The sequence below is a fragment of the Chinchilla lanigera genome, unplaced genomic scaffold (genome assembly GCF_000276665.1).
Source record: "Chinchilla lanigera isolate Chin_1 unplaced genomic scaffold, ChiLan1.0 scaffold00096, whole genome shotgun sequence".
Lineage (NCBI taxonomy): Eukaryota > Metazoa > Chordata > Mammalia > Rodentia > Chinchillidae > Chinchilla > Chinchilla lanigera.
In genome coordinates this window covers 3,589,624-3,602,453 of record NW_004955497.1, presented here as the reverse complement: position 1 = coordinate 3,602,453, position 12,830 = coordinate 3,589,624, and the positions used below count along the sequence as shown (strand labels likewise).

Genomic DNA, 12,830 nt, shown 5'->3' with positions numbered 1-12,830 from the left:
CATGCCTGGGAAATGTTCTGCTATTATTTCTGCAAATAGTTTTTTTATGTCCTTTGTATCGACACCTGCTGTTTCATTAATACATATTACTCTGACATTGTTTTTCTTTGCCTCGTCTTGCAGTTGTTGCATTGTTATTTCCTAGTTCCTTGTTGTTTTTAAGAGATTCCTCCTTTCAGGTTCATTAGTGGCGGTGCTGTCTTCAAGGTCTGAAAGCTTATCTTTAGCTTTGCGTGGGTGGTTTTGCATGCTTTCAATGGAATTTTTAATTTCCTGGATATCTGTTTGCATCTGTTTCATACCTTCTAGTTCTTTTCTATATTGTTCCCAACATGAATTGTCTGTGCTCTTCTGTTTTCTTGTCTATGTCATCTTTGGATATGCTGAACATTTCTTTCATTATTGTTGTCATTTCTTTTCTCACCTGAGACATTATTTCTGATCTGATGTCTTCTATGGCCTGATGGAGCTGTTTCTTTACTTCAGTTGCTATCATTTCAGAAATTTCAGGTGTATGACTTCCAGGCTCTTCTGTGTTGATGCCTCCTGGACTTGTTTTGGGTGGTGTGGAGGTCTGGGATTGTGTTTTGCTCCTTTGTTTTGTCATTTTTGAAGATCCAGAGGCTTCCTGCAGTGCAACCTCACTCTCCTGATTGTGTGTGAGTGGCAGGGAGAGAGTCTGAAGATCCACAGTGCTCAGTGCAGCCTGTGCTGGTGAGTGTTGGCAAGGTGAGGTCCCAGATGCTCCCAACTTTTCTTGCAGTCAGTTGGCTCCCAGGCATGTGTGGGAAGGCTGGGGGAAGCTCACCAGAGTTCCTGAGACTGTCTGGGGTTTGGCCCAGCTTCCACAAGAGTAGGGGGGATGCAGGTCATGTTCACTGAGGCTTCAGATATTGCCCAGGACACAGCCTGCTTCCCACACTGGAAGGGGAGGGTGAAGGTGGACTCTCCGAGGCTGCTGACTCTGTCCAGGTTTCAACTGAGCTCCTGGGGGGTGGGTGTGAGTTGTTCTGGCAGTGACCACCAAGGCCCCAGAAGTTGTCCAGGACTCCACATTCCTCACACACTAATGGGGGAGGCACCAGAGTAGCTCACCAGGGTTCCTAAAGGTGTCTGGTGTTCAGCCCAAGCCCCCCTGAGACATACTATGGGTGTGGTCAGTAGCCACCAAGGCCCCAGAGGGTGCCCGGGGCACTGCCTGCCTTGCATGCTGGTTAGGAAGGAGCCGCCATGCCCCACCGGGCTTTCTGAAGATGTTTGAGATTCAGTCCCACTGCTGTCTGGGTTTCTGACTAGTCCCAAGCTCATGTGTGGGGCTGGCAGCAGCTCACCCTAATTCCTGAAGCTGTCTGAGGTACAGCTCAGCTCTGACAGGGGAAGAGGGGATGAGGGGATGGGTGGGGAGTGGACCCCAGGCTTCTAGAGCTGTCTGGGTTTCTGCCTGGTCCCACGGTCGTGTGTGGGGCCAGAAGCAGCTCACCCAAGTCCCCAAAGCCGTCGGAGGTGCAGCTCAGCTCCAACAGAGGAAGCGAGGAGGAGCATTTCATATGTTTTGAGCAGAGCTTTTGGCAGGAGATCAGACTACAGTGGTGCTATAGCCAGCTTTCTGTTAGGTTCAAAGCTGGTTGAAGGTGGGTCACTGGGGTCCTAACCTGGAAGGGTCTCTGCCTCCCACCTCCTGCTCTTCCCTTGTCTCTTTGCTTGCTGAATGCCACAGTGTGAGCAGCTTTCCTCCATGGCAGGGCCTTGCACCATGCTGCTTCTGTCCCGGGGCTGGCCACATGTGTGACTGAGACCTCTGCAGCTATGAGCCAAAGAAGACCTCTCCTCCTCTACGTTGTGACTGTGGGTCTTATGTCTCTGCAATGGGAATATGCCTAAGACCTCCACAGCGGCTTCCTTATAAATCCACAGCCAGAAGTTCTTCCCAATCGCTTAGCTTTTGCACAGGTTGTTCCCTTTGGAGAACTGGTCTGAACCACAAGGCTGCCACTTCTTCCCTCTGGTCTGAGCCTTCATGAGCTCCTTTTCTGCGTACCTTTTGCCAGTGTGATCTACGACTGTGTCCTGTTTTTTTTGGTACTTTTTCTTCAGCTAGCACTCGTTTTTGATTCAGAATGTCAATGTTCATTTTGGGGTATTGGTACATACATACAACATATCTTGATCATATTCAATCTCTTTATCCCCTATTTCCTCCCCTCCCCTGATTTCCTTCTCCATTTCTAAGAGCCTGCCTTCTGGTTTCCTATTATCTCTCTTTTATTGCACTCACTCATTCATTTATTTTTTAGTTTTCTCAAATAGAAGAAAACGTGTAATGTTTAACCTCCTGAGACTGGCTTATTTTGCTTTACATGATGATATCCAGTGCCCTCTATTTTCCTGCAAACAACATGATTTCATTTTCCTTTATGACTGAACACCATCCCACTGTGTACACACTACATTTTCTCTATCCATCCATCTCTTGATGAGCATGTAGGTTGTTCCCACAGTTTAGCTCTTGTGAATTGTTTTGCTAAATACATGGGTTGTGTGTATCACTATAATGTGTGATCTTTAACTCCTTTGGGAATATTCCTAGGAATTCCTTTTACTGCCTATTCCTCATGAGAGTCCTTTTCATGAGAACAGAAAGGGTATATGGCCTGAATTAGGGGCTGGTCCAGAAAGGAGCTCAATTACAAGTATTTGTTAGAAGCAGGCAGAATAAAATAGATTCTCATCCACCATGTATTTGTGGAACAGCTGTCCATGTCTTGGCTGTAGCATCATAGTTTAAAACCTAAATTACCCAATGTTTACCCATACTCTGTACATCTCTCATCCCTGTTCTTTTGCAGAATCCCTGCCAGCTTCAACAGAAACTCTAGGAGTGCTGGAAAAAAGAACAGGAACTCATCCAACAAAATGAGTAAATCAGCCAAGGATGGTGTTACATGTCTGTAATCCCAGTGCTCTGGAGGTTGAGGCAGGAGGATCGCAAGTTCAAGCCCAGTTTGGGCAACTTACCAACTTAGCGAGAACCTGTCTCAAAATAAACATAACTTAATTTTAAAAAGGGGCAAGAATGTAGCTCAGGGTAAAGGCCCTGGTTCAATCCTAGTACTTGAAAGAGGAGGGAGAGGAATGATACATTTACATATGATTATTTTCCAAGATTTTTTTTATTGCTGTAATGGTGCAATTTGTGCATATGTCATGATTGATAGGTTGGAAAGTCTCTCATGTCACATTTCAGTGGTCAATAATACTACTCCACTTTCTAGCAGAGATGTTAGCTTCATATGCACTTACTTTGAACAGTATACACTTAAGGCTCAAGATCAAAGAAAATTCTACATTCATAAGATGAATGTGTTGGGTATAGAGGAAGGTTACCTGATAATCACTGCTTCTGGCTTTTGCTTTTCAATTCTATTTCCTTAGTTATTTCTCCTTTGGTATCATGTAAGTCTGGCTGAGTTTTAAAGACACATCTACTTAGTTCTATGATGAAAATATGATAATTAATTCTATCAACTGATCAGCTCAAATGTTTTCTCAGGCTTCTGTCTGCAGTTTGAGACTCCTTACCACCCAGCTCTAGCATACATCCTGACACAAGGGAGGAGTGCTGGGCACATATTGCACCAGGGCTCCATGGGCTTAGACCTTGGTCCTAGATTCATTTATTATTATTGGGTATGTGACAGTCACAGCTAATCCTCTTAACCTTATAACTGTTGTGGAATATTCCCTCATCTATTTATGCATTTTGCATATGCATATGCATAAGTATTGCATTTTGCATATGTAGAGGCCCACGTTTCCTTAAAATTTGTCATGATAGCTCCAAATGGAAAATATAAAGCTCCTAGAATAATGCTTACACAGGGCAAGCTTTATAGTTGTTACTGTACAGTAAGTGTGGAATTCATGGTCTCTGAATCTCGGTCATCTTAGTGTTTCAAAAATTACATATTTGTAGCATACAGTGATGCTGCTTTTTGACCAGTTTCTGGAAACTACTACTACAGACATCTCATCCAATCAAAAAACTGAGTAAGTCACTAATGTAATTAAACAAGACTCTCTGGGCAGGATATTTTGATGAAACAAAAAAAAATCCTAGACAATAAGAACAAAAGTAGACAAATGAGATTGCGTCAAATGATAAAGCTTCTGCACAGCCAAAGAAACTCAACAGAGTGAAGACAGCATACAGAAGGGGAGAAAATATTTGAAAGTATATAAAGGACAAAGGGTTACCAGCCAGAATACATAAGACACTCAGCTCAGTAGCAACAAGTAAAAACACTATTTTACAAATGAACAAAAGACCTGTATAGACATTTCTTAAAGGAAGGCATACAAATGGCTACCAAGCAAACAAAACACTGTTTTAATATCACTAATAATCAAGAAAATTCAAGTCAAAACTGCAGTGAGGCGGCACCTCTCACCTGTTAGAATAGTTTTTGTCAAAACAGACAAAAGACAATGGTATTGGGACAGATGTGGAGAAATAGGAATTATGACACACCGTTGAGGTGTGTGTAAAAATGTAGACATGGAAAACAGTCAAGTTAGAAGCAGAGCAGTTATATGATCCAGAGATCACCAGGAAGGAAATCTCCTCCCAGGAACAAAGCTATAGGGGTGCACAGGTGGACCTACTTCCTGTGGGAGCAGAAGTCACGAAGCTCACAACACAAAGGGACAGAAAAAGGGTGAATATTTTAAAAAATACCTTATTACAATGAAAAACACATTTCCAAGAACGATGAAATGAGTGTTCGCAGTGAGGGGGAGTGTTCTGAGGGGGATTAATGACAACGTGTCTTTGACTGCAATACATTTTCAGAATTTAAATATTCATCATATTTGTTTGTCAGGATGGTGGTGGATGACTTGGCTGGTTCCTCAGGGCCTGGAAGGGGAGAATCTGGAAGGAGGAGGATAACAAGTAGAGGAAGAGGCCAGCAGCTGGGCCTCTTGGGCACCAAGAGAAGATCTTTGTATCTGCTTTTGTATCTCTAAGCACTCCAGAGCACCCACTGTGGAGGACAGGAAGCTTCAAATCATCCAAACGACTCGGCTGGGCTCCAGCCAGCCCACATCCCCCATCCCAGCACCCCACCATGGACACCCACACCCGGCAGCGGGGACAGAGGCTGTGCACAGGCCCACGCCAGACACCGGTGCTGAACCCGGAGGCAGCACCATCCCTCAGTAAGACCAAGAGGCTATGCTGGCCAGGAATCATCTTGACTGCAAGCACACCGAGGCTGGGGCAGGATCTTCTTCTCTACCTGCGGGGCTGTGGCCAGCACGACTGCCCAAAGAGTTACAGAGCTCATGCTCCGCTCTGTAAGACACACGATGGACCAAATGACCCACTTGTCCTTTGTCATAATTCCCCAGAAGCTGCTGGCCTGGCAGGGCAGCAGGGCAGTCTTTGAAAGCTTCTGGGGAGGCCTTATTTTGAGAATGCTGGGAATACGGGGGATGCTTCAGTATGCCGTCTATACAAAGTAAAACAGATCAAAGCCACTATGGCGCTACATCCTCAGTGCACAGAATATGTCGCTCTGGGACGCACGGATGAGCACAGAAGTGATCATGTTTACTGATGTCACTTTTAATGACCCAGTGGGAGACCTTGTGCTTTCCACCTACACTACCCTGGGCACTGTGTCTGGAAGACCATCCCCTGGGGGGAGTGCTTCTACCATGGGGCGCAAGATGAGCCCCACTGATCTTCCTGCAGTCACTCCAGCTCCTCATACCAAGACATCACTCATATCAGGATGCACCCTTCTGAGCTGGCTGGGCTGGAATGCGTTTGTCATCCAGGTGGCCCAACAGGGCATCCCTTGGTATTCCCTACTCTCCTGGCCATTCATTAATGAACAGGCACTCAGCTTTGCATGAACCACAGAACACTGGGGCCAAGAAGGATGTGGTGATCAGGGGGCCTGTCTGAGCTGGATGACAGGGTCACCTCACCAGGCAGGCTAGCCGACCAGCAAAGGTGTCAGAAGACAGGGAGGAGAATCTCGGGTGAAGTGGGTGGGGGTGAGAGGGAGAGGAGAAGTATCAGCCGAAGCTGGTAAGGGGTGAGTGGTGGGAAGGGTGCACTCCATCAGAACCAAGATTGTCAGTCCTCAGCTGCAGAGGTGACAGCTGATGGCACGAATGGCCTTGGGCAGCACGGAGCTGGCCACCCAGGGCCACATCCATGGGACGTGTGTTCAGTCAGTGCAAGGTGCAAGAGGCCAGCCCATCCCGGGGTTTCGGGACCGCTCTGAAGGGCCACCCCAGCTCTGTCACAGCTGAGCTGCTCCCCACCATCTCCCCCTCCGGCTGCCTCTGCTTGCCTGGTGGTGTTTATGGACGGTGTGCTCAGTACACATCTCCACGCACATCCTCAGGACACAGCCTGTTTCTTAGAGAAGCTGTTTATGCAACTGCTGCTGGGAAACTGGAATTTTAAAAAAATGATCAGGCACCCTGATGGATTTTTCAATTGGACATTGTGAGCTTTACCTAAAGTCAGGTTCACTAGAAGCAGAACCCAGGGAAGACTCTGGTTCAGTTCACTTACTAAGGAAACGGCCCGAAGAGGAGTGTCAGGCAGAGCAGAGTAGGCTGGGGCGGGCGAGGGCCTGAGGCAAAGTGGCTGATGCCCTGGGCAGTTGCCAGAGAGATGTAGGATGGTAGGAGGTGGTTAGTAGCAGTCACCCTACGAGCTCTTTGGGGACACCAGCATGTATCACAGTGCCATTTTTCCTGCACAGATATGGTCCTTACGTTTGACATAATTCACAGAGGAAGACAGAGTTTAGAATAATCTTAAATTAAAATTACACTTGAAAGCTGTGTTTAACCAAACAGAGAATACACTGTTATCTGTTTTGTCAAGGCTTTTCTAAATTTTGATTTTTATCAGTACACGTTTGCAGTGTACAATGATTACGTTAATGGTGGGGAGTTGGCACATGTGCGTAACGCATCCCGATTCTTTCTTAAATCCCCTTCTTCTCCTGCTCCATCTTTTGGTCCCCTGCCTTCTTTTGCTTTTTATAGGAAGCTAAAATTTTAAGGAAAACATCAGCCATAAACCACCCTCCAAAAAAACTCTATCTGACTACTCCCTGAAGTGTAGCATTTAACTAAATTCTAACTCTGAAAGATACCCACACAAAATTAAGGGAGAAATCCAAGAAAAGAAACTTATTTGAATGTACCAAGTAAGCTGAGCTTCTTTTTAGTTGCAAGAGTTTAAAGGAAAGATTTAAAGCGAAAAGAAATTCTTGAGGTAAACATAATTAAGGTTCTTATCATATGTGCATATGCAATTTTCTGACAGCTCATTTAAAAAGTTTCAGGAAAAGAAAAGTTGCAGAGAGCTTCAGGACCACAATTCAGCTCCAGCTTTATAGCCCCCTTTTCTGTGAAATTGGAAGGGGATGATTTAAAGTGACTTTCAAAGGGTCCAAGATACACACTCTCAAAGGTATTCCATTGAGGGACAGCACACGTCCGTGTTTCATCAAAATTAACATTTTAGAATATTTTACATACAGTGTTCATGAAGATCTAAAAGATGAATGAAAGGAAAAGGTTCATGGGAAATCTGAACAGTCATTTGATGTTTTTTTCTCTCCCAAACCCCACATTAGAAGTGCTCAGGCAGCTGCTGAGAATGTCGGGGAAGTTTCTAGCTGCACCCTGGAATGCACACCCACTGTCCTCTGTGGCCATCCCTGCCGGGAGAGCACTCTCTGCTGCCACAGAGAAAGTCTCAGCCCGAGTCTCCTGCCTGTTCATGGCCTCTCCCCTGAAATGCAGACTCGAAGTCCGGCCCATTCGGTCTTTCTCTTGAGACTCTGCACTCAGTTCCCTGTGGTGAGGGTCGGGATAAGAGGCTATGAGTCTTCTGGTTATTGATGATGATCTGGATTGAAGCTGCTATATACTAGAGAGACAGAAACTTTTTAAAGTGCCTTAAATAGATTTAATTCCTTCCTCCTTTTACAAATAGGGAAACAGGCATACAGTGATTAAATAATCCATACAAGATCATACTGCTGAAATGCGACAGACTCCACAATGTCAACTTTTTATCACTGCCTCTTTCCTACTAAAATTTTCTAAGATGCTTCCCAAGTAAGAAGGAGTATTTAAAATAAAGTTGAAATAGTCCCAAAGTGAAGCTAGGCTTTGAAATTCCCTTCGTTTCCTCTCCTACTGCCTCTAATCCATAATGACTCGGGTGATCCATCCACAGGATAAATGGGACTGCACAGCTCTTCTGCCGTAAATGTGCCAAAGCTCCCTACTGCTCTGAGTGGAGGCGAGCCCTCCTCTCTCTCCAGCTTTGTGTCTCCTTGGTGACATGTCACACACTCGGCATCCTGAGGTTCCATAAACTCTGGCATTTTGAAGGACTCTGAGAGAAGCCTGGAGATCCTTGCAAAGCCACACATTACTAAATACTCTTGTGTTAATTTTCGCACACAATTCTCTACAGAATGACAAAAGAATTAGACACGAAGATGAAATCTGTAAGGGCCAGTATACTGGAGGGTGTGGATTCTACAGCATTCATCAGAACGTTGTAGAACTGTCTGCTGCTGCAGAAGATGGTGAGTCAGACAGATGCTAATGAGACCAGGAGGGAAGGAGAGAAAGAAACGAACATGTGGCGAGGGCCAGGCAGTTCTGAAGGGAACAAGGAGGAGGCAGAGCCCTCCCCAGGGCCCTGCGGGCTGTCCCTTCCCAGTAGGACATCACAGCAGTGGTAGGTGTGGCCAAGAGCAGCAAGGGCCTCTAGGGGGTGGGGCAGGAAGAAGGGAGAATCGCCGCCTTCACAAGGTAGACAGCTCTGAGAAACCCGGGTACCACTCGTGATTTACAGTTAGCGCCTACTTTTCCCATGCTATTTAATAGCAATTTAGTGGAATGACTAAAAAGTATAATTTTATGGAACAATTTTATTTTCAATACTTTAACTGCAAGCTTGGCAGGTATCCTTTGGAAACTCAAATTTGTTAGTCTTTGGAATTGAATATCTGACTACACCAAATACTGCTTTTTGTTTTGTTTTTGAAAGAAAATCTCAAATAAATTCTAGAACCTATAAAAGTAACCTTGATGTGAACCACTAGTTTTGAGATTTTTTAAGTGTGCCTCTCTGTACCAAGCTATAAAAATACTTCCAAGAAAAGAGGCAAGAAGTTCCTGTAGTAAATGTAGTACATAGTTCATTATGCGCTTGCCAGTTGCTCCACCATCCAGGAAATCTTTCAGCCAGTTGAGTTATGTTTTCCTTTGTTATCTGTCTTTTTTCTTTTCAAAAAACATTTGTTTTCCACTTATCACACATTAACTTTGGAAATAGAAGGAACCCCACAGTTTTACCAAGCAAAAGCATTATCACATCTGTACTTTTACACCACTTAAGTTTACTTTTTTATATGATTTTGAGTGCCATTTAATTTTATCCCAGATTTTAGGAGGAAACATGCTTCCTTTTTTAGTCCTTTTAGTTCAAGAATAGTGATGGAGTAAGGTGGCTACTCTACTTATTCCAATGCAGCGCATAAGCTGCTTGACCTTGTCACTCATTTTAGCCTGTTTTCATTTACATTAGTCTATTTCTTAATGTCTCTAACAAAACCATCAATAGAATCTAAGGCAAGTGTAATTCTATCACAAAAGTTTAAGGATAGATTACATTTTGTCTAGGTTTAATTACAGTGTACAGTTTAAGGCTGGATAATATTGCAATGCTATTGCTGCATTCTAAAAATTAAGTGTTAGAAATATATGATCATGCTAAAGATAAAGAGCATATTATTAGTCAGAGTAATTTACACAGCTGAAATGAGGAGCTAACTGATTTTGTTAATAATTAAAATAAAATTATTTTGAGGTAATTTATTCAGCATCATTTTAAATTTATGAACTAGAATTAGTATGTCACCTCTGAAGAAAAATATCAAGAAACTTAATGACTATTTGGTTGCTGAGTTACACATTTAATTATATAAAATTTAAAGTTTCTTCTAATTGTAAAATTTTATATAATTTATACATTTTGAAATTTAAAACCGATCGCTTACCTTAGGAAGTTTGCAAAGCACACTGGTGAATTAACCACAGCTGGCCGGGTTTCAAAAGGGTTCAGAGAAAGCTTCAGAAAAAACTTTCAGAAGACGTAAAGTTGTCCATTACTTAGGATGCGAATGGAGGGTCTCAGCTGCCCAGCTATGCCTGCAGGAAGGTGCCCGCGTGTCTGGCTCGCTCTCGGGTTTCATCTCTGGTATTAGCAACAGGCATGTCTAATTTTACTCCGTGACATAAACAGCCCAGAGCACACTTAAAATTGCTAGGGAGCCGATGGCAGCGTGCAGCTCGCAGTGTGCCCACACCAGGCCAAAACAAAACAACACAAAGCCCAGCCGTTCTTACAAAACCCACATTCTGATATTCGAACTCTGAATCATGATGGTCTTCTATAAATAGGGCTTTCTAAAACAAGCTTTGCCTTAAACGAATAGGAAGACACTTCTGAGACTAGTTTCTGGTAGAACCTCACGTTGATCAAGTCTTATGAACAATCACGTGGAACTGACATGTGACCCTTAGAACTTACAACTTGGTTAGTATTATATATATACTATTCTCATCCAAATATTAAATTCTCACACACATGATTGTAAGTTACTCTGAAAACTCACATTCCTTAAGCCTCTTTTCAAGTGAAAAACTTTAAGATTTAAGGAATAAAACCTCAGAAAATGATTGTGATAATAAACAGAAGGCAAACAAACCCTGTATGTTAAAATTATGACAGTTCTTTTTTGGTAAACTAATATTTATCTTTAACAAAGTATATGAATGTAACTATGTGATCTTAAATTGCCTTTATTTTAAAGTCTTCCATTTTTAAGATATAAAGAAAATAAAGCAAAATCTTGAATAATCTTAGTCTTTTATTTTGAGTTATTTTTATATAGCCTGGTTTTCAGTATGAATAAAAAGTGACTAAAATGATTATTTGAAATTTATATTTAAGGACTAAACCTTGAATATCAGACATAAAGGCATGATAATCCACATGCTTAATTTTTATTTTATTTTCTTCTCAGGAGACAGTTTTTCTTCTTTTTGTTTATTCATACTCTGACTTCTTTTGAAATTTGATGCTTCCATCACAGCAACAGCTGCAGGCCTGAATTAAAAGCTTACCGAGCTTCAACGAGCACCATGTATAAGACGTTCTAAAATCTCTCATGAATTCTCTGCACATTACTATTTCTTTTCCATGGCACTTCAGTCAGACATAAAATTATAGCATAACTATCAATTCTTAACAAAATATCTACCTAACTTATTTGAGAAAAATGGTCTAAAACCTACTTTTCTAAGTATGTGTCTGAAAGTGAAAATATGAAACTCTTAACTCAATATTGTGATTTAAATGCCACACTTCTCAAGGTTTTTTGAAGGTCCTTTTCATCAATCAGTAAAGTGAATTTCTAGCAAAGAACTTTTTGGGCAGCTCCCGGGCACTGAGTGGGCAGCCGGGTCTCGCCTGGTACCTGGTGCGGACCATCACGCGATCCTTGTAGCTCCAGGTGGGCCGCTAGAGGTGCAACGCCCAGATGCTGAGCACGAAGAGCCCCGGGAAGAAGCGAGAGCCCCTGGCTACCGCTGCGATCTTTTTAGATGAAGACAGCCTTTAACACCTTCATACATGTTAGAAATGGAAGATTCAGCCAACATTAAGGTAGCAAAATGTCAGGGAAAAAAGCCTGAAATTGCATTTACTTAGAGCAACATGCTTAGCTCCCAAATTCACAGCTAACATACTTGGTGAAATGGAAATGATACTTCAGTTTTGTACCAAGGAAAATGCTTCTACAAGAAAAACAATTGAGATTTACACACAAATATCTTCATATTGAGTTCCAGAATTGAAAGACAAGATTGAGGCCTTCATCCATTCCTCTGCTTCAGGAAATGAAGCCCTCTTCTGGAATGACAGCTATTTTGCTTAGGACCACATTTCCTTTCTGCATAAGAGACAGATGAAACAGAGATGGAACAGAAAAGAGGACAGGAGAGGATGACATGATAGGAAGAGAAATGGACAGAAAGATGCAGCTCAAGAACAACTTCCATCTGAAAGAGACCAAGGTAGATTCAGATACAGAAAATGAAAGGGCAAAGATCTACCCTTAGTCACAGGAAAGTGGACACAGATCCTGCGTGGCAGTCACAACAGCTGTAACAGGAGGAAAAGGATGAAACACACAGGGAAAGATGGAACGAGACCTACAAAGAGAAAGAAAGAGAGTCTTTTATGGAACACTATTCCCTTTTGGCTAGCCCCAAGAAAAGCCATATTACATGTGAAGAAACGGTACAGCCAGGCATAGTGGTGTATGCTTGTAATCCTGGCTACTCAGGAGGCTGAAGCAGGAGGATCACAAGTTCACCCAGTCATGGTGGCACATGCCTATAATCCTAGCACTTGGGGGACTAAGGCAGGAGGATTAGTACAAATTGAAAGCCAGCCTGAGCTACATAATGAGGCCCTGTCTCAAAACCACAAAACAAACAGAAGGAAACACTTAAGTTTGAGGCTAGCCTGGGTAATTTAGTGAGATTGTCACAACAGTTTCCATTACCACATTAAAAGGGTTGATGGTGGCACACATCTGTAACCCTGACACTCTGGAGCCTGAGACAAGAGGTTTGCCTCAAATTTGATGCCATCCTGTGGTATATAAGTGAGTTCAAGCCCAGCCTGAACTCCATAGTGATACCCT

At 43.1% G+C, this 12,830-nt stretch overlaps 1 protein-coding gene across 1 annotated transcript in view; it reads right to left on the bottom strand.

Moving 5' to 3' along the window:
* The window catches only part of Sgcg (sarcoglycan, gamma (35kDa dystrophin-associated glycoprotein)), a gene marked incomplete in the record, with an annotated part of 110,740 nt that extends 100,327 nt beyond the window's left edge, over positions 1-10,413 (bottom strand). Inside the window, 1 exon segment of the mRNA XM_005406371.2 lies at positions 10,116-10,413.
* Between the last annotated feature and the right edge of the window lie 2,417 nt (positions 10,414-12,830).